Here is a 22,717-nt window from a genome sequence, read left to right on the forward strand (position 1 = left end):
GGGCCATATTAAAAAAGTTAAAAGTATTGATGAAGTTTGGAAAAACTGGATACTTTAGGGCTGGATTGTTGGAAAACTTAATATATCATTTTTTTTTTTTTTCGTCCCGCCCCTCTCCCTCCCCCCACAAGGGTGGTGGGTGGGTAAAAGGGGAGTAAAAACAATTTTGTATGTATAGAAAAATCAGTTGGTTCTGGAGAAAATAAAAATGTAACTATTTCTTGTGGATACCGAAATATGATTGCTGAGTTGATATGTTTAAATGGAAAAATAAAGATCTAAATAAAAAAAAGGAATACACCCAATGTCTTCCTCCTCTTTTGCAAAAATGCCAGCCTCCTCCCACAACATCTGCCTAGCAAGTGTCTGCTCCTCTTCCGTGAGATGCTGTAGATCTACTGGCGGATTCCATTTCTCGCCTTGTAAGCTTTGGGCATTTGCTTGCATCATGGATATTGTATTCCTATTTTTTTTTTGTGTCGTTTGTTTTGCAGGTTTAATCTCATCCACAGGGATCTCTTCCATAATTGGGTAGATCATGCCTAACACAGTCCTTGGTTGAATGTATACAGTATGCCGCTCCTGTCCTGAAGATGTGAGCGCAGAAACCTTTTAAGCTCTGTTACAGAAAGATCCTCCTTGTTTACCAGCATCTCCTTAAAAGTTCCTGGTTTCACAGTTTTCAGCACAGTTCTGATTTCTGAGTATCTTTCTTGTATACCTTCATCAATCTGTCTACATACACTGCTATATGTAAGTTCAGAGTCCCAGTCTGAAATTTGCCCACCATAAATTTTAAACTCCTTTCTTGGCAGGTAAGCTGCTAAGTCTTTTAATGTAAACCTACTTTCTGCCAATTGCCCTGCCCTGTCCTTTGTGTGAATTGTGCTGTGCTCTCTGTTCACACTTCCATGTGGAGTGTCAGAGTGTCTTTCTCCTAGCAAGGACTCAGCCAGTTCTTTTATCTGAAGCAGATATGCCTTGCCACTGTCCTCCATGCTGCACACTGCTTCTCCCTGTAAATGTCCCAGGATGTCCTCACAGATCTCCTGCTCACTTGAACCTGTAGCTTGGGCAACTTCTTTTCCAGCATTTCCCTGAATCTGTACAGCAAGTGAGTGCAACTGATCCTCAGACAATGTGTGCAGCAGCTTCTGGATCTGCCACTGCAGCTTCTTCACCGATGCTGCGTCCGCCATCTTAGATCCTATATAGCTTGCTTGAAGCCTTCCCTCTCTCCCTTTACTGTAATGGCAGCCTTCTCACTCTGTGACTGTCTTGCACGATAATTACATATCACGGACGAGCCCCCAAATGTTACCCGTGTTCGGGGTGGTAGTGCAGACTAGTGCCACGATGCAGCCGACAGTGTCTGTTTTAACAGAGGAGAGACACAGACATGTGGCTCAGTTGATGTCCAACTTTAATATGAGCATCAGGCCCTAACTCTCCTCAACCAGTGTAATCATGTTAGAGCTCCCTCTAGTGACAGCCTTATGTTTTTGTGCTGTTGGGAAGTCTGAATTTAACCCTGTTACATCCACATAAAAAAAAGTGGGAAGATGAGGTAAGCAACTAGATGAACATGTAGTTAAAATCAAAGTAATCCCAGAAAACCCCTTTAAGGGATTAAAGTATTGTTACTGTTGAACATTTATGTATGTGTTCTTTTCTTCCCCCTATTTATTCCGAATTTCCTCCCCTCCATCATCTTTCATTTTCATAGATTTTTGAGATTAACATTATCCATAATCCAAATCTCTCACTCCTTGTCTTTGTTTCATAGTTGGCAAGAAATGTAACAGCAGGCCCGGGTGTTTTTTTATTTTTTTATTCTATTGTTTTTTCTGAGATTAAAGCATAGATAAATTAAAGATAACATAGAATATAGTGACAATCATGCAGTAATCCCTCTCCTGAGATTACATGGGCATCCGCTCCTTCCCCATAGCATAAATGATATTTTCCTAGAACATTTATCTTAGTCTTCATGTTAACGTAGATTTTTGTTTCTTATCTTTTTGTTGTGGATGCAGAAGCATTGGCTCTGGTCATTGGTTCTTTCTTTATTCTATAAATCATGCTGACTGACCTTGCCTAGAGAACATCTCTTTGTTTTTTAATACATTTCAATGGTAATTTGTGCATATTTGGAGATTTTTGTTTTACAATGCAGACCTATGCGTTAATATTCATAGGCAGTTGCATTTAGCACTTTAATTGTTCCGAACAACATGATGGCAAAAACCAGGATACTGTGGGTTAAAAGGATTAGTTAACCCATTCACTTAAATGGTACTCTACAGAGTAAGAACCCTAACTATGCTACAGACCTTCAAGTGAACCATATAGTGTAATCTGCAGGCAGCACAAATCAAACCACGGTCACCTGACCAAAAACTCCTTTTAGAGGTCCTATCTATATGTTAAAACTTTAACATTTATTATTTACTTTTAAAACAAAAATACTCAGAGAAACCAATACTACAAGGTAATTAAAAAATATCAGGTTGCAGTTTTGGGCTAAGTCAGTTAAATGTATGTCTTTTTTGGGCCGCTGTCGCTCACTCTACATTCTATTTGAGAGTTGGTTAACCTCATGGATACTCTGTGGCCATGTATCACCGCAGGTTAGCAGGTGTGTTTTCAATGGTGAATTGTTTGGTGTCCCTATAGGTCCTAAGTATAGGATGTATTCCTATATCCCTATGTGACAGACATCCATCATTCATTCACACATCTCACACGCTCGGAGATCAGGCAGTTTGCCTCCGAACATTTGCACAATATGTATTGAGCTGGACAATGATTGCGACCCTACTGGTTGTGGGTCTTGCCCTATACTGCAACCTGTCTAAAAATTGTAGATTGTCACTACCCCACCCGACATGTTTCGCCGCGATGCAGCTTCGTCAGGGGAGTTGGGGTAATAGCCAATTCAGCAGGCAGCACGTTATAAAACAGGAGGAGCTGAGCAGATTAATATATAGTTTTATGGGTAAAGAGTCAGCATTATAACCTGTATCTGATTCTGATATTATCTGCTCATATTCAGCCAAATCCCTCATTGGACGGCGCTTCACAGTGCAGATGGACAATGATCCAAAGCATACTGTAAAAGCAACCAAAGAGTTTTTTAAGGGAAAGAAGTGGAATGTTCTGCAATGGCCAAGTCAATCACCGGACCTGAATCCGATTGAGCATGCATTCCACTTGCTGAAGACAAAACTGAAGGGAAAATGCCCCAAGAACAAGCAGGAACTGAAGACAGTTGCAGTAGAGGCCTGGCAGAGCATCACCAGGGATGAAATCCAGCGTCTGGTGATGTCTATGCGTTCCAGACTTCAGGCTGTAATTGACTGCAAAGGATTTGCAACCAAGTATTAAAAAGTGAAAGTTTGATTTATGATTATTATTCTGTCCCATTACTTTTGGTTCCTTAACAAGTGCAAACTGTTGTAATTCCTACACCGTTCACCTGATTTGGATGTAAATACCATCAAATTAAAGCTGACAATCTGCAGTTAAAGCCCATCTTGTTCGTTTCATTTCAAATCCATTGTGGGGATGTATAGAGCCAAAAATGTTAGAATTGTGTTGATGTCCCAATATTTATGGACCTGACTGTGTGTATATATATATATTTCTACTACAGGGGAATTATAACTGCAAGGGGGCATTACAGCTACAGGGGGCACTGTAGCCCCACCGGAGGGGCATTATAAATACTGGGGGCACTATGGTGGCATTATCACTACTGGGGTACTGTGCGCGCGTTATTATTTTTTGGACATATTATGTAGGCATGCTGTTATTGGGGCACTCTTGAGGAGTATTATCACTATTGGGGGCACCATTACTATGGGAGGGCTATCTGTATGGCACTGTTATTTCTGACAGTATAGTGTTTGTGGGAATGGGTGAGCACAGCAGGCGCAGTATTGGGGGTAGCAGCAGGATGACAGTGGCCTGTATAATTTTGGGGCTGATCTCGGGTCTGCCCTTGACTGCTTCTTTTAGTAACATAATAACATAGTTTATAAGGCTGGAAGAAGACATTTGTCCATCCAGTTCGGCCTGTTATCCTGCAAGTAGATCCAGAGGAAGGCAAAAACAAACTGTGAGGTAGAAGCCAATTTTCCCCATTCAGGCAATCAGAATAACTCCCTGGATCAACGACCCCTCTCTAGTAGCTATAACCTGTAATATTATTACACTCCAGAAATACATCCAGGCCCCTCTTGAATTCCTTTATTGTACTCACCATCACCACCTCCTCAGGCAGAGAATTCCATAGTCTCACTGCTCTTACCGTAAAGAATCCTTTTCTATGTTTGTGTACAAACCTTCTTTTCTCCAGACGCAGAGGATGTCCTCTCGTCACAGTCCTGGGGATAAATAAATGATGGGAGAGATCTCTGTACTGACCCCTGATATATTTATGCATATTGTGGGGGGGTTAGCTCTTCTCCGGGGGTCATTCACACAAGTATCTTCGTCAGTCACCAAGTTTAAGGTCCAAACATCGCTTTTATTTGGCACCTCAGCAAAACAAACATAAATCATATAAAGTAAACACCTGCCCGGCTGGGCTCTAACTAAACAAGGTATTTTCCTACCTTACTTAAAGCACAGTTCGCACACAGTAATTACAAGCGGCTTTCCCAGCCCAGTGACCCACAGCCACCTGGCTGTACAGAGCCCTGTTCACACACGGTCTCACATCCAGTACCTTTATGGGGTAGTGTGGCCCAGTAGTCCCTCCGACTCCGGCCTCGTGACCCTTGCGCCAAGGCGTCACGGCGTCCCCCAATGCTCCGGCTAGCACCTAGCCCCGTGGTCCCTCAGCCAGCCCGGCTGAGACCACTAATACAGAGCCTCCAGCAAGACCCTGTTGCACAACGAATATCCTTTCCCCCAGACTGACACCCTGGGAGGTGCTTTATGCCATCCCGAGTACCTCCAGCTGGTCTCACCTGTGGTGGAATAGGGGTGTGGACCGCACTATCCACCCCTTGCTTGCCTCTCACCTCTGTGAGATCTGTCACTATCTCACAATAGTTATTAGATCTCCCCTCAGTGGTCTTTTTTCTAAAGTGAATAACCCTAATTTTGATAATCTTTCAGGGTATTGTAGTCCCCCCATTCCAGTTATTACTTTAGTTGCCCTCTGAACCCTCTCCAGCTCTGCTATGTCTGCCTTGTTCACAGGAGCCCAGAACTGTAAACAGTCACCTTTAATTGATTCGGGGAGGGGGTTCAATTTACCTGCAGCGCCAAGGGCGCCAAAATACCTTGTCCCGGCCCTGCCTGTATGTAATGCTATTCTTCTGGTCAAATTCGATCCTAGTTTATGTGTATGCGAGATAAGGAGTTCGTATTGGGAGTGATCATAGTTTCTGTGCACTGTTGCAGAATATATTGTCAGTATATTAACAGGAAATGAGTTACAAATTCGTACAGATAGCTTAAAAACAGTGGGGGACATTTATGTACCGCTCTTAATCTGTCCCCACTAGTGTCAGATTTTAGGTGTAATGTATGTCAGTTTCCTGGCATAGATTATAATCCTTGTGCCCAACCAGGTATGCCTGACCCTGAGCGAGAAGTGCTGAAAAAGTCACAACATTTTGCACAAGTGGGACATGCGCCAAACTTTGTGACTTTTTGTCTGCAGTTTTCTGGCATAAAGAGGTTGATAAATGTCCCCCAGTGTATTTAATAGTGTGCACAACTAATAACATTTCCCCTTTTTATCTCATATCTTTAGAACAGTCCTTTGACTGCCACCTAGTGTTATGTTTAGGCATAACAAAATATAATTTATAGAATAATGAAAAATGCTATGTAAGTTCTCATGCATCTTTTAGTAAAAAGTGCTAGTGTTGCTCAAGGCAACCAGTTAGATTCTATTTTTTTTTTTTAGGAGTAGAAAAGTTTATATTAGTTCAGACTAGTTAATATGATTTCTTAGAACAATTTTATTCAGAAGGCCCATAGGGATAATGTATCAAAGGTTTTCTGGTATATTTTCTGGTGTAGAAAAGTTGCAAATTTTGGCACAAGTTCTGTTCTGTGCCAAAATGTACAACTTTTTAGCAGTTTTACACCACTCCAGTGGTAGGCAGTGCCATGACTGCGCCAGAAGGGACACGTCTCTTTTTATGCGGTGTCCGGACGGATGCCACTTGCTGCTACGGTGGGTGTTCAATCATAGTTTAGCTTCATTCAATAGAGCTAAGCCATGAGCAGGTCCCTGCCATTAAAGGTAAAAATCCATGGCAGATTATGTGGTGTGTTTTGACAGCATCGACATCTGGTGTGTGAATTTTTGATGCCCTAAAGACTCCATAAATGGTAATCAATTTTGTCCTGCAGTTTAGTATGAAGCAGTTTGAGCACAGTATGTTTGACCCATTCTGAAGCAATGCATGGCACAGTCTGTAGGTGATACATTCAGATTGAAATGCTGTGGTGAAGAACTGAAGAATTAGAATGGATTATATTTTCACCACTGTACCATTATTACATATCTTTTGTTACTTCTGTTCGTACATTTTTTCTTTCTGCAGAGAATAATAAGATCTGACCCTAATGTAATAATGAAATTTGTGTTAGAATAAAAAGATATGGTAACACCCTATATGAGGTCCTCTCTGCATTTTTTTCCGGTCATCTTGGTCTGACTAGCGAACATTACTATGAAACCTGTCAAGAAACGAATGATATCCACACGATATTGCAGGATGTTGGATTATTTCATCATATGCAAGTTGAAGCATGTAGCCTGTTACCATTGTTTTCTTGAGAGGTTTTATGTTGGCATAAAATAGATTTCTTTAAAGAGGACTTGTAACTTCTCCTGACATGTCCAAATGTCTGTTTTGTAACTACTACTTGCATTCTCCTTGTAATAACAGCTCTATATTGTACCATTTGTTTATTGTTCCCTTGTAGAAGTTATGATTGATGTTCTAGCAGTTTGCCAGTTGGTCTTATTGGGTTTTTCCAGTTGGCTGTGAGTCCCTGCACAGTCTGATGCTGACAGCATTGATTGGATACTATCAGACTGTCCAGGGACACACACCCAACTGGTAACAGCCAGCTGGACCTTCTCTGTAAACTACTGGCAATTATTCTGTAACTTCCAGAAGGAATAGTAGAGGAATGGCATATCATAAAGTCTTATGAATAGATACCCCAGCATTGGTATTACAATGCAAGTAGTTACGAACAGACATGTCAGGAGAGGTTACAGGTCCTCTTTAAAGCAGAAACCCCATAATCCTTGGGCAGTTTGGGTCTTTAAATGGACACTTCTATCAGAAAGATGGAAATCCAACAGATTTAGATCAAATTCTTTAGTTTACTGCTGCTGTAAGGAAAATATGTTATCTATTAGTAAAATAGTAGATTAGTAGAATTGAGGTAGCAGTATGACAGTTCTTTTGTTCTCTTCATGTACCTAGATAAAGATACCCACAGAAGAACATTGCACTTATCACCAGAAATTTTATCTGCCAGTTAAAACCAGATCGTAACACATTTCCTTTTTTTGTAATCAGTTTTTATTCTCTTATTGTAGATTTTGTATTATATTGGTTCCTTTACAAGGGATGACAATCTAGCAGATTTTCGGGAAGGAAGCGTCTCTTCCCGACAATCTGCTGATCGCTAGTGCAGGAGTATGGGGAGGAGTGATCGCTAATGCCATCGCTCTTCCACATACTGTCTCATTGTTTCCCGGCAGCAGATCGTTACACAGAATGATCTGCCACTGGGAAAAGATGATCTTTTGTGCTGCACCGCTGGGACCCACACCTACAGTACAGACCAAAAGTTTGGACACACCTTCTCATTCAAAGAGTTTTCTTTATTTTCATGACTATGAAGGCATCAAAACTATGAATTAACACATGTGGAATTATATACATAACAAACAAGTCTGAAACAACTGAAAATATGTCATATTCTAGGTTCTTCAAAGTAGCCACCTTTTGCTTTGATTACTGCTTTGCACACTCTTGGCATTCTCTTGATGAGCTTCAAGAGGTAGTCCCCTGAAATGGTTTTCACTTCACAGGTGTGCCCTGTCAGGTTTAATAAGTGGGATTTATTGCCTTATAAATGGGGTTGGGACCATCAGTGGCATTGAGGAGAAGTCAGGTGGATACACAGCTGATAGTCCTACTGAATAGACTGTTAGAATTTGTATTATGGCAAGAAAAAAGCAGCTAAGTAAAGAAAAACGAGTGGCCATCATTACTTTAAGAAATGAAGGTCAGTCAGTTAGCCGAAAAATTGGGAAAACTTTGAATATAAGGGCTATTTGACCATGAAGGAGAGTGATGGGGTGCTGCGCCAGATGACCTGGCCTCCACAGTCACCGGACCTGAACCCAATCGAGATGGTTTGGGGTAAGCTGGACCGCAGAGTGAAGGCAAAAGGGCCAACAGGTGCTAAGCATCTCTGGGAACTCCATTAAGACTGTTGGAAGACCATTTCAGGGGACTACCTCTTGAAGCTCATCAAGAGAATGCAAAGAGTGTGCAAAGTAGTAATCAAAGCAAAAGGTGGCTACTTTGAAGAACCTAGAATATGACATATTTTCAGTTGTTTCACACTTGTTTGTTATGTATATAATTCCACATGTGTTAATTCATAGTTTTGATGCCTTCATAGTCATGAAAATAAAGAAAACTCTTTGAATGAGAAGGTGTGTCCAAACTTTTGGTCTGTACTGTATATTGAAAATGGAGCCCCGAAAGCATGCGCAGCCACCTTCCATTCATTTTCGATGTGAGGTACGCTCCCATTTACTTCTATGGGGAGATCGCTTAGTGGTGGCCAACTGGCGTCCTCCAACCACCACTTTGCGGGGCTCCGTTTCCTGATATAGGTGTGAGTCCCATCGGTGGGGTGGCGTCATGCCTGAACAGTTTTTAACAGCATTTACAAAGCACTAAGAAAATTGCTTTACGGCAGCCCCATGGTCCATAGACACAATAGTCAGGAGTGGACCTTACTGACTTCTATGGGAGAGTTTTCTAGGCATGCTCTGTGACCTGTGCAGAGTTCATTGTACAAGGGAAGAATAGATAAGCTTTGACAATCACTTATTGTGAATGGTAGATCCTGTTTTATCTATACACAGAGGTGATATCATTACAGGCAGGATGACAATGAGTTAACTGCAGTAAAGTAATCTGTACAATTCAAGAAGTGGCGCCAATTATTAGACACTAGACATTAAGCCTGTTACAATAACGGGCGCTAGAACAGTAGTGCATAAACATTAGTAGGAACATATTAAATGGCAAGGGAACTTGACCACACTGACTGGTGGCTGAGACTGGTGGCTGAGGCTGGTGGCTGAGACTGGTGGCTGTGGCTGGTGGCCGAGACTGGCGGCTGTGGCTGAGATTGCTGGCATTGACTGGTGGCTGTGGCTAAGACTGCTGGCACTGACTGGTGGCTGAGACTGGTGGCTATGGCTGGTGGCCGAGATGTGGCTGTGGCTGAGATTGCTGGCTGTAGCTTGTGGCTGAGACTGCTGGTACTGAAAGCTGGCTGTGGCTAAGGCCTCTTTCACACTTGCGTTGTCCGGATCCGGCGTGTACTCCACTTGCCGGAATTACACTCCGGATCCGGAAAAACGCAAGTGTACTGAAAGCATTTGAAGACGGAACCGTCTTTCAAATGCTTTCAGTGTTACTATGGCAGCCAGGACGCTATTAAAGTCCTGGTTGCCATAGTAGGAGCGGGGAGCGGGGGAGCGGTATACTTACAGTCCGTGCGGCTCCCGGGGCGCTCCAGAATGACGTCAGAGCGCCCCATGCGCATGGATGACTTGATCCATGCGATCACATGATCCATGCGCTTGGGGCGCCCTGACGTCACTCTGGAGCGCCCCGGGAGCCGCACGAACGGTAAGTATGCTGCTCCCCACTATACTTTACCATGGCTGCCAGGACTTTAGCGTCCTGGCAGCCATGGTAACCACTCTGAAAAAGCTAAATGTCGGGTCCGGCAATGCGCCGAAACAACATTTAGCTTAAGGCCGGATCCGGATCAATGCCTTTCAATAGGCATTAATTCTTGCGGCAAGTGTTCCGGATTTTTGGCCGGAGCAAAAAGCGCAGCATGCTGCGGTATTTTCTCTGGCCAAAAAACGTTCTGTTCCGGAACTGAAGACATCCTGATGCATCCTGAACGGATTTCTCTCCATTCAGAATGCATTAGGATAATCCTGATCAGGATTCTTCCGGCATAGAGCCCCGACGACGGAACTCTATGCCGGAAGACAAGAACGCAAGTGTGAAAGAGCCCTTAGACTGCTGACTGCAGCTGGTGGCTGAGACTGCTGGCACTGACTGGTGACTGTGGCTGAGACTGCTGGCTGCAGCTGAGACTGCTGGCACTGACTGGTGGCTGTGGCGGAGACTGCTGGCTGCGGCTTGTGGTGGAGACTGCTGGCACTGACTGCTGACTGTAGCTGAGAATGCTTGCACTGACTGGTGGCTGAGACTGGAGGCTGTGGCTGAGACTGGTGGCTTGTGGCTGAGATTGCTGGCTCTGGCTTGTGGCTGAGACTGCTGGCACTTAGTGCTGGCTGTGGCTGAGACTGCAGACTGCGGCTGGTGGCTGAGACTGCTGGCACTGACTGGTGGCTGTGGCTGAGACTGCTCGCTGCGGCTGAGACTGCTGGCACTGACTGGTGGCTGTGGCTGAGACTGCTGGCTGTGGTTGGTGGCGAGACTGGTGGCTGCGGCTGAGATTGTTGGCTCTCGCTTGTGGCTGAGACTGCTGGCACTGAGTGCTGGCTGTGGCTAAGACTGCAGACTGCGGCTGGTGGCTGATACTGCTGGCACTGACTGGTGGCTGTGGCTGAGACTGCTGGCTGCGGCTGAGACTGCTGGCACTGACTGGTGGCTGTGGCTGAGACTGCTGGCTGCGGCTTGTGGCTGAGACTGCTGGCACTGAGTGCTGGCTGTAGATGAGACTTCTGGCACTGATTGGTGGCTGAGACTGGTAGCTGTGGCTGGTGGCACTGACCGATGGTTAAGATGGCTGGCACTGACTGGTGGCTGACATTGATGGCACTGTGACTGGTGGCTGTGGCTTTGGCTGTACGACTGGCACTGACTTCTGGTGCTGAGACTGCTGGTAGCGACTGGTAGGTCAGACTTCTGACAGGGGCTCCTCCCTATATGGCTGATAGTGCTGTGACTGATGAACAGAAATGGCGGCTAGGACTGACGAACAGAAATGGTGGCGCTCTGACCTGCTTGCCGGCGCGCAGGTGTGGGCGGTGCAAGCAGCATCTAGAGCCCTGTGTCCTGATTGGTCAACGCGCTGGTGTAAGTGGTGCGGGGGGGGGGGGGGGGGGGGGGGGGGGTGGGGGGGGCGTGTTATTAGGGTTATTCCTGCAGTATAGAAATCTTTTGCCAGAGGTAGTTGTGCATTGTGTGTGTGTGTGTGTGTGTGTGTGTGTATATATATATATATATATATATATATACTGCATTACTCTTTTTATGAGGCAAGGTAATCAAAAAAATGACTTTTACAATGTTCACCTGACAGAGTAGATAATGTGATATTTTTATAGAGCAGGTCGTAACGATTCGGCGATACCTAATAAGTCAATTTTTTAAATTTTATTTTGGATTTACACAATAAAAATTTCTTTGAAAAAAATAATATTTTTGTGTTTCCATTTTCTGAAAGCCATATTTTTTTTATTTTTTGGGATATTGTCTTAGGTAGTGTCTCAGTTTTTTGCTGGAAGAGATGATGGTTTGATTGGTACCATTTTGGGGCACATATGCTTGTTCTTACACTTTTTGTGATGTAAGGTGATAAAAAATTGCTTTTTTGGCATTTTTTTTTTTAAGGTGTTCACCAGATGGGTTGGATCACATACTTTTTTTTATAGAGCAGGTTTTTACAGACACAGTGATGCCTAATATGTGCATTTTTTTTATTTTACACAATAAAAGCATTTTTGAAAAAAAATCATGTTTTTGTGTTTCCATTTTCTGAAAGGCATATTTTTTTATTTTTTGGGCGATTGTCTTAGGTAGGGTCTCATTTTTTTTTGCGTTTGTGGGATGAGATGATGTTTTGATTGACACCATTATGGGGCACATATGACTTTTTGATAGCTTGGTATTACACTTTTTGTGATGTAAGGTGATAAAAAAAGTTTTGGGCACATTTTTTTTTATTTTTTATGGTGTTCACCAGATGGGTTGAATCACATGCTGTTTTTATAGAGCAGGTCGTTACGGACATGACGATACCTAATATGTGCATTTTTTTAACTTTATTTTATTCAATAAAAGCATGTTTTTTTTAAAAATCATGTTTTTGTGTCTCCATTTTCTGAAAGCCATATATTTTTTTATATTTTGGATGATTGGCTTATGTAGGGGCTCATTTTTTGTGGGATGAAGTCACAGTTTGATTGGAGCTAATTTTGGATACATATGACTTTTTAAATCACTTTTTAAACCATTTTTTGGAAAGTGCGGTGGCAAAATTGCAATTCCATCATAGTTTTATTTTTTATTTTTTATGGTGTTCACCATGCGGTAAAAGTAACATGATCCTTTTATAGATCAGGTCCTTATGGAAGCGGCGATACAAAACATGTTTAGTGTATTTTTTACATTTTTAACCAATTATGTGTGGATATAGTAATTTTTTTTTTTTTTTTTTTTAACCCAGACCCATTTGGTTCTTGAATATCCAGTGGGTCTGATGGCTTACAATACACTACAGTACACTATATAGTTTTGAACTAACACTAAGCCTGATCAGGCTCCTGCCTTTAGCAGGAGCCTGATCAGGCTTAGGCCTCTTGCACACAACTGTATGGCTTTTTCGGTATTTTGCGGTCCGCAAAAAACTGATCCGCAAAAAGTTCGGATGACATCCGTGTGCATTTTGTTTTTGTGGAACGGAACAGCTGGCCCCTGATAGAACAGTACTATCCTTGTCCGTTATGCGGACAATAATAGGACATGTTCTATCTTTGAACGGAAAAACGGAAATATGGAAACGGAAGGCATACGGAGCAGTGGCCTGATGGTTAGCCCCTTCCAAACCACGGCATGGAAGGGGTTAAACAGTTATTTGAAGCAGAGTGTCAGCGTTGTGTCCTGATTGTTCGGCGCGATGCTGTGGGCGGTGCGGCTGCATGTGGAGCGCTGTCTCCTGATTGGTTGCCCCGCCGTGCATGCCCAGTGCAAAATTGGTGACACACACAGACACAGTGCACTCACACTGTGCTTTTATTATATAGAATAGTGGCCAGTGTGAAAACAAGGATTCTTGACTTTAGCTCAAATATAAAAAGTGACATAGAAAATGAAAAACATCATCAAAACTTATTTAAAATATGTTAAACATAATAAATTAATTTAAAAGTAGATAATTTTCTAATGACAAATTCGCTTGACATATTCTTCATGTTACTACGCTGCCCTGAACATTGTAGGCTTAAGTTAGGCCCAGAAGAGGCAGTTCTTCGTGTTAGGTACCCATTTGCAGAAGCCAATAGATGAGCCCAACACACGTGTGATCAAAAATTTGCACAAAGAGCTTCAATTTTTCATGTATAGTAGGTATAGTACTGCTGTAATCCAAAATAATCTCTAATCCCGAGTTCCATTGCATGTATAACAGTGTGCTGCCATATTTTGTTTGCTGTTAAAATCTAATACAATGACGATAGTGTCCCTTTAAAACTATGAAAGTGACTTTGCTCTCATCATCACTTTAGGACATCCAGGCAGCTGTTCTTGCCTGTAGCTCTGAGACATCATTTATAGCACCAGTACCTCCATATGAGAAAGATGGCCTTTTTGGGCCCCCTGAGGATCCATGGCCCACGTGTGACTTCAGCCTCTGGACTTCCTACTGTTACACCCCTTGTTGTAGTCCATACGACCAATGTCTAGTATTTGAGCATTTGATACAAGGCTGCCATCTGTTTTGGTACTAATGCAGGATTTTATTTGTGGATATTACCCCTTTGGCTCATTGATTGTTTTTATGTTTTTGAGTTATACTCTATGATGTCGCATTTTACAACTGTGGAAATCAGAGGAATAGAAACATATGTTACATTCTATATACTATCTAAATGTTTGACTGGCTCCTATGTATCTTCCAGCTGCCATCATCAAGAGATACAATGAACATAGACGATTTAGAAGAAGAAACAATGGAAAACAGCTGTACAATTAGCGAGACGTTTACACAAATAACACTACAATCTGCTTCTTTGTTAAAGCCAAATGTTCCAATTGTATCTCATTTAGTTATCCTGCAGAGCTCTCACCTCAAGGCTTCTTTCAGATCGCTTCCATTAACACTGAATTTAGACTCATTACATGATGGAATCATAAAAAACGTAGCAGACCACACAGGTCGTTCTGTCTTTTCATACAGTTCTATTATATATGGTTAAGACAGCTTTCCTCTGGACACGGGGACTGACAAGCATTCTGATAAGCTTTATTGATGTTGAACCCTATGCATGTGGCTTTTGTTGCATGGTCAACAAATCTAATGGACTCCACTGACCACTTTAGATGACCAAGCATAATATAATTGTCTGCTACTGTTCCTCTGTTGCAATCTAGCGGTTGGTGCCTTAGTACTGATCAAAAGTCTGGATGCACCTGATTGAATATTGCTGGCTGTTGATTCTAAGACATTTTGATCTAAAGGCTTTTGCTTAAATGCCTTTGCAAGGGTGAAGTTTAAAGGGGTCCTTTTTATGCTGTCTGAGCTACAGTATGGGCAGCATGAAATCCCAATAGACTCCCTAAGTACAGAGAGTTTTGTCTTACTTTGAAATACAAATGGGGGGCAACCTGTCAATCAAGCCAAGTGGGGCACAGAGAATCCGCGCAATGGACTTTTTGCACCAGGACTCTTTTCTCTGTGCCTGACTTGTTTTTATTGCAGTGACTCAGACTGGCTCATAAATCTGGTGCAGGGATAGACACTTTTCTCTGACTCTGTACCAACTATTGATTGACTTACTTTGAGATAATTTGTTACTCCAAATTGTGGCAATTGTGACCCCATTTATAGCAGAGCCCCGCCCTTTCAGCTAAGCCCCTCCCCTTGTCAAGCATATCTTAAAAAAGTGTAGAAACCCTAGATCAGGGCTGGCCAACCTGCGGCTGTCCAGCTGTTGTAAAACTACAAGTCCCACCATGCCCTGCTGTAGGCTGATAGCCGTAGGCTGTCTGGGCATGCTGGGAGTTGTAGTTTTGCAACAGCTGGAAATCCACAGGTTGGCCAGCCCTGCCCTAGATGCTCTAAATTTTACTGAATTTACATAATTTTTAGACAGATTTTTGTGCACAGACACATTATTAAATCTCAGCCAATGTTTTCTCCAAAATGTCTCAGCATTTCAAAGTAAAACATAGTTCTCCATAATGAAGGAGCCTGAACTCATGCTGACCATTGTTTAGGCCGCATAAAACTTTTAAGAACAATGCTGACCTCTGTGGTGACAATATGTCATTGCTATAGCCAATGATTGGCTGCAGTGGTTAAAAAATAAATTTCCACAACACTGCTGTAACCTAGAAGACTGAGACCAGTGAGGGACCAGAGAAGCGTTGTGACCGGAGTGACAGGTTATTGGTAAGGTATTACTGTTTTTTGTGGAGTAGGAAGAGGAGTTTGGTAAGGAAGAAACAGAGTGATACACACAAAAAACTGCTACAGCTAATAGTTAGTGAGTTTTCTATCTTATGTGCTTTATACAAAACGATAATGTTCAGTACTTCTCTATAATGTCCTATATGGTGCTTCTGAGTGAGAGTTAGAGAGTAGGATCTCCTGTTTTCTGCATGTGCAGTCCATGGGAGACATCTCAGCAGCTAGTCTCCACCCAGTAAAAACAGCTAAAAATGCAGAATACAAGTGATATAATGATCAGAAATAACTGCAAAGAAAAAGGGGGTCAGTCAGCACATCCCAATGCGCAGGGGCACGTTGCTATGGCTGAGAACAACACTGTAAAACAAAACATGCAATGCAACAGCTCTCTGCAAACCAAATAAAGTACAGAAATGCATAATAATTGCTAATGCTATACTAATAAATTAGAGATGCTTGGCAAATTATTTTGTACAAAATTATTTGAGCCCGTCTCCCACACGTCAAGACGATCTCTGTAAGACGGGTTCCTAACACTAAATACTACCCTTTATGTGCCATGACGGCTACCATACAATTCAGGGAGTGTAGGTTCCACACAGTGTTGGACTGGGGTACCTAGGGCCCACCAGTAAAATTTATTATGGGGGCCCACCGTACGGATACATTCAAATATAATAAATAATCTAACGTGTTTTTTATATGCAATTTTTTTATTTTTTATTAACATAGGCTGGTTGAGGTGCTGTACATTGAATATATGTATATAGTGCAGGAAGTCTAATGTATTATGTGCCACTTGTTCAGGGGGTGGGAGACTAGGGGCCCACCTTGCTCAGGGGCCCACCGGGGGATTACCCTGTATCCCTGTGGGCCAGTCCGAGCCTGGTTCCACATGCATACTGGGCCTGCTTTAATTTCTGTCATCTTTGGTGCCAGAATGGCCTCCATTATATCCAAGGAATGCAGGTACCAACATGCATGCCGGGCCCACTCCACAACACTCCTGGTGCCAAATGGCCACCAAAGACTGCAATGAGAGTCCACACTATACCTCTCCTGGCTCCAAATGGCTTCCAGTGAGTGAGGGGGAGCAGGCCAAGCTTTATACTCACACTAATTAAAATCAGCCTATGGGGCAGACAGGCTGGTCAGGAGAATTATTATGCATTTATGTACTTTATTTGGTTTGCAGAGAGCTGTTGCATTGCATGTTTTGTTTTACAGTGTTGTTCTCAGCCATAGCAACGTGCCCCTGCGCTTTGGGATGTGCTGACTGACCCCCTTTTTTTCTTGGCAGTTTGTACTGGAGGTGTGGCTGACCAGCTGACTAGCTCGCCTGAAAAATAGGCATTTAAAGGATTTTTCCAAGACTTTTCTACTCGTGACCTATCCTCTGTACAGATCTAACACCCAGGACCCCCACCGATCAGCTGTTTGAGAAGGCTCTGGCGCTCACAGTAGGGGTGCGGCCTTCTTGCTGCTTTCCCTAGACTGAGACACGTTCATCAGTCGCATGGCCTTGGCACAGCTCAGCCCTATAGAAGTGAATGGGCTCAGCTGCGATACCAAGCACAGCCGCTATACAATGTACGGAGCTGTGCTTGGTAATCATAGAGAAGTCTACAGTGTTGCTGTGAGCGCTGGTGCCTTCTCATACAGCTAATCAGTGGGGATGGTGGGTGTCATCAGTAGAAAAGTCTTGGAAAACCACTTTAAGACATTTGAGGCCAGGTATGAATTCTGCCTCTGCTTGAATCTCATAAGTTCTTGTTGTCATTGACATGTGATTGGAGAAAGAATTCACATACTTAGGCCTCATGCACATGATTGTGGTTTGGGTCCTCATCTGAGCAGCATTTTTTTGCGGGTCGGATATGGACCCATTCACTTCAATGGAGCTGCAAAAGATGCGGACAGCACTTCATTCGCTGTCTGCATCCGCATGTCCGTTCCGTGGCCCCACAAAAAAACAAAAAAGCAAAACCAAACATAGAACATGTCCTATTCTTGTCCGTATCATGGAGAAGGATAGGACTGGTCTATTGAGGGCTCAACGTTCCGTTCCACAAAATGCGGAACGCACACTGCCGGCATCTTGCAGACCACAAAACGGACACGGTCATGTGCATGAGGCCTTACTCACACACAGAATGCAGAGCCCATCTGTATGTTTGCTGTATTTAATTATACTATATAAGAAATAGAAAGTATTTGCCGTTCTCATACATGGTATAAATGACTTGACAAGATTAAAAAAGACTTTACGCTCTCATACTCTCTGCTGTCTAATAGCTCCATAAAATAATGTACTCTAAGCTCCTCACTTGAAAAAGATCAATAAAATGATTTAATGCAAAGGTACTCTTACTGCAGCTACATAATCGTGTATGCAGAGCATAGATCTCTTTAGTAGATGGTACGAATGCAGTACTGCAATTTTAACATTAGGTGGCAGTATGGTCTCAAACAAAATAATTGCTTTAGTTTTCCAGTACAATGGTGCATATGAGCCTATAGTAATGGGCAATTAATCAAGGGACCTGAGCTGCACCCACAGTGTTCCTTTGTTATACTGATCACAGCATCACAAACCTACATTTGACAGATAAAGTTATTATTAATAATAATAATAATAATAATAATAATAATAATAATAATAAAAAATATATGCCAGACGGATATGACTTTTTTGGATAATTGTAATCCATCATTTTTCATTTTCTGGTAATATATTGTGTCAAATTGTAATAGAAGCAAAAATAAAAGAAGTGAATTTTATAATTGAGCAGCCATTAAATGAATGTCTTACAAATAAGAAAACATGTAACAAGTTATCATTAATTTGTCACTGGTATAATAATTCCTTCCATGATTAATGGAGGCTTTTATAGGTATTAACAAGTATTTTGCAAATACTAATATGTTTCTGTACAGCTTTTTAAGACTTCGGAGAGGCAGGAGACAAGTATAATTCCGATGTATCATGCCACTCTAATACTGAAAGGTGTAATGTCTATGTTAGGCTACTTTCACACTAGCGTTCTGCTGTCCGCTCGTGAGCTCCGTTTGAAGGGGCTCACGAGCGGAGCAGAACGCTTCCGTCCAGCCCTGATGCAGTCTGAATGGATGCGGATCCGCTCAGACTGCATCAGTCTGGCGGCGTTCAGCCTCCGCTCCGCTCGCCTCCGCACGGCCAGGCGGACAGCTGAACGCTGCTTGCAGCGTTCGGGTGTCCGCCTGGCCGTGCGGAGGCGTGCGGATCCGTCCAGACTTACAATGTAAGTCAATGGGAACGGATCCGCTTGAAGATGACACCATATGGCTCAATCTTCAAGCGGATCCGTCCCCTATTGACTTTACATTGAAAGTCTGAACGGATCCGCTCAGGCTACTTTCGCACTTAGAAATTTTTCTAAGTTATTAATGCAGACGGATCCGTACTGAACGGAGCCTCCGTCTGCATTAATATGATCGGATCCGTTCAGAACGGATCCGATCAAGCGCTAGTGTGAAAGTAGCCTTATAATGCCTATAGGACTTGATGGGAGGCTGCTAGAACGGACACATTAAAGAGGTTCTTAAGCTGTTATGTTCTGTAGAGAACTTTTTCACTAAATTTTATCTAATGCAATAAAACAGTGATTTCCTCATTGTCCTCAGGCAGCACAGAGCGGGATATTCTGTTCCCGCGTCTCCACCCTAGGACCACCCCATCTAGAATACTAAATTAAGAATTAGCATAATGAATTGCTGGCGCTATCAGAACCCCCTCTCACATCTCACTCTCAATGTGTCTCATTGTGTCTCCTGCACAAGCCCAATCTTTTTGTTTTATCTCGGATACGCTCTTTATAGGGCACAGAGCTTCCCAGTTTTTCTTACATCAACTTCAGACTACACAATGTGAATTGTCCTCTGCAGCAAGTAGAAGCCATGTAATTGAAATGGTTTCTGTAGTAAGTATATGATATGTAATGTGCAATTATTGCCTACAGTAAGTATAGGAATTCATTGCGTGTTTCTTCAGGTTATACTATGTGTATTTCCTATAGTATCACAGGCCGTGGAATGTGTATTGCTCCTGTAGGTAGTAAGTTTAGTTTCCTGCAGCGAATACTAACTATGCAATGGGGTTGGTTCAATGCAGCAAGTATAGACATAAATTACAAAGTATAATCCATGCCATGGGGGTGCCCTTAGCATTTAGTTTATTGCAAGCCACAGGGGTCTGTGGCATAAATATATTACACCCCATTGAAGGTGTCCCTGGCAGTATTGAGCGAACTTGTGTTTTCAAGTTCAGCGTACAAGGTTCTGGTTATCTAAAAATTCCGTTAGGGATACCAAGGACCATAACTCCGTGGTAGTGGAATCTAGTGTTGGGCGTGAATATTCGAATCGTGAATTTAAATCGCCACTTTGAGAATTTGCAAAGCTTTAGAATATAGTGCTATATATTCATATTGGCGAATATTCTAGATTTTGTTTTCATCAGTAACCTCCCTTCTTAGTTGTGGGCCAATGAGAAGGCTGCATTGTCTTTGTCTGAGGTTAGCAACATCCCTAGCAACCAATAGTAAAGTTGCCTACCCCTTACTATATAAGAACCTCCCCAGCATACATTTTCTGTAGTTTTATGGAGTTCTGAGAGAGAGAGAGCAGTGTCATTGCTGTGCTCTGTGCTTTGCTGTGTAATTACATTAGATTAGTGCACCAATCAGTAATATGTAGTCAGACCTGCTAAAATGTGAGGTTGCACATCGCGAATATATTGGAGCACTCTATCTGCATATAAAGCTATTGTAATGTTCTGCCGTGCCAACCATTTTCTCCAGTCTCAGGAAACTTATACCAGCTTGAAAAATGTAGCTATAGTGACCCACGCCTGTATTTCAAGCACATTACACGAATATTACATTGCCGATTTTTGCAATCAAGAATATAATCTCGAATTCGCGAATATATGACAAATATTCTACAAAATACTCACGAAATATCGCACTTTCGAATATTGCCCCTGCCGCTCATCACTACCTGTCACCTCCTAAATGCATGTAAACCCGCCAGCAGTACCTCAGGGTAGCCTGTAGTGTGATGCTAATCATAATTTTCATCCTGCAGTCCGATGCTGCATAAGGTCAGAAAACGATCTTTTATCCTCCGTCCGCACTAATTTGCATGTCAGCTTGAAGTCAAGGGGGCAGCGGCTTCCTTGCTTCAAGTCAGTTGCTGTTTGCCACTTTGCTATTTAGTATGGCTGTAAATAGCTGTTCCGGGACAGCTCTTACTGGGAGTAGTCAAAGTGCTGGGTGGGTGACTACTCCCCACGTTCCAGGCCGGGTTTTGTCAGGTCTATAAAAAACAGCCAGCAGTGTCCGGAATTATCTCTCTCTCTTTGACATTAGAGCTCTGCCAATCTCTGTACCGGGATCTGAGCCTTGTGCTATGTCGGTTGGGTGTGGATTAACACCCAGGACAAAAGGTGACTGTTTTGTTTTTGAGTTATCTGGGCGTGAACTAACACCAATACTGCAAATGAACTGTCGTACTGTGTACTTACAACAAGTGTGAATAAACACTGAAGTTTTTGAGTTATAAACTGGTCTTTGCCGCTATACTGCATCTGCTTGTCCTGACTACCCGAGCGAATCCCCACAATAGCCATCCAAAAGCCTAACAAAATTATGTACTTCCTGACATCATCTGCATAGTAACAGTAACTGTGTCTTGGCATGTAAGTGTCTTGGCATAGTAACATAGTAACAGTGTTTTGGCATGAGAAATCAAGATCAAATATTTTAAAGTGGTTTTGTCAGGTCTACTATGCTACCCTATCGGAGGGCATCATATGACAGAGCTAGGGGATGCACAGTTTTCTATGATTTTAGTGTTTTAAAAACCTGCTTGACCACTTTATTACTGGGCAATTTTCTATTTTTCTTTTTTTTTTTTCCCTTACCTCTCCTGAGCCATAACTTTTTTTTTATTTTTCAATTTAAATTGCTGTATTGCTTTTTTTTATTTTTTTGAGTGATAAGTCGTACTTTGTAATATCACCGTTTAATATGGCATACAATGTAATGGGAAGCTGGAAAAAAAATTCTAAATGTGGTGGAATGGAAAAAAAGTGCCATTCTGCCACAGTTTTATGGGTTTTGTTTTTAAGGCATTCACTATGCCCTTCATTTTCTGGGTTAGTACGATGATAAAGATACCTCATTTATATACGGTAGTTTTTCCTGTGTTTTAATACAAAAAAATAAAAACTGGAATTTTTTTTTTCCTTTCTACGTCATAATCTGACCCCCATAGCTTTTTTTATTTATAGTTATATCTATAAAGCTATGTAAGGGCTCATTTTTTATGGGATGATCTGTAGTTTTTATTGATACAATTTTAGGGTTTGTATGACTTTTTAATCACTTTTTATTAATTGTTTTTCAGGGAGGTGAAGCGATGAAAAAAAATCGCAAATCGGCTATTTAAATTTTTTTCCATTACGCCATTTGCCGTATTGGATAAATAGTTTAATATTTTAATAGTATGAACATGTTTATTTTTTGATTATTTTAAATTTTGGGGAAGGGATTTGAAATATATTTTAAAAAAATCTTTTTTTTTTTTTAGGTCAATCATTCCATTGCCATTTCTCTTCAGTAATGGAATTTTATCCATTACTGTATACAAAAGTCATTATATTCCAATGCAGTGCTGTCACATACAGACTAGTACTGGAATATATCAGTAAGGCCTCTTTCACACGACCGTATGGCTTTTTCAGTGTTTTGCAGGCCGTTTTTTCCGGATCAGTTTTTTGTTTCCGTTGTGTTTCCGTTTTTCCTTTTTTCCGTATGGCATATACAGTATAAAATTGGGCTGGGCATAACATTTTCAATAGATGGTTCCGGAAAAAATGGAACGGATGCGGAAGAAATACGGATGCATTTCCGTATGTGTTCCTTTTTTTTGCGGACCCATTGACTTGAATGGAGCCATGGAATTTGATTTGTGGGCAATAATA

The 22,717-nt window shown here is 42.1% G+C and overlaps 1 long non-coding RNA gene across 1 annotated transcript; it reads right to left on the reverse strand.

Moving 5' to 3' along the window:
- Nucleotides 1-3,497: 3,497 nt before the first annotated feature.
- On the reverse strand, nucleotides 3,498-20,863 carry LOC120996935. Its single transcript, XR_005777987.1, has 3 exons — nucleotides 20,731-20,863; nucleotides 19,143-19,147; nucleotides 3,498-3,510 (listed from the first exon to the last, which is right to left on the reverse strand). It is a non-coding gene; the product is annotated as an uncharacterized LOC120996935 (long non-coding RNA).
- Nucleotides 20,864-22,717: the final 1,854 nt, after the last annotated feature.

Source organism: Bufo bufo, chromosome 4 (genome assembly GCF_905171765.1).
Source record: "Bufo bufo chromosome 4, aBufBuf1.1, whole genome shotgun sequence".
In the NCBI taxonomy this organism is placed as follows: Eukaryota; Metazoa; Chordata; class Amphibia; order Anura; family Bufonidae; genus Bufo; species Bufo bufo.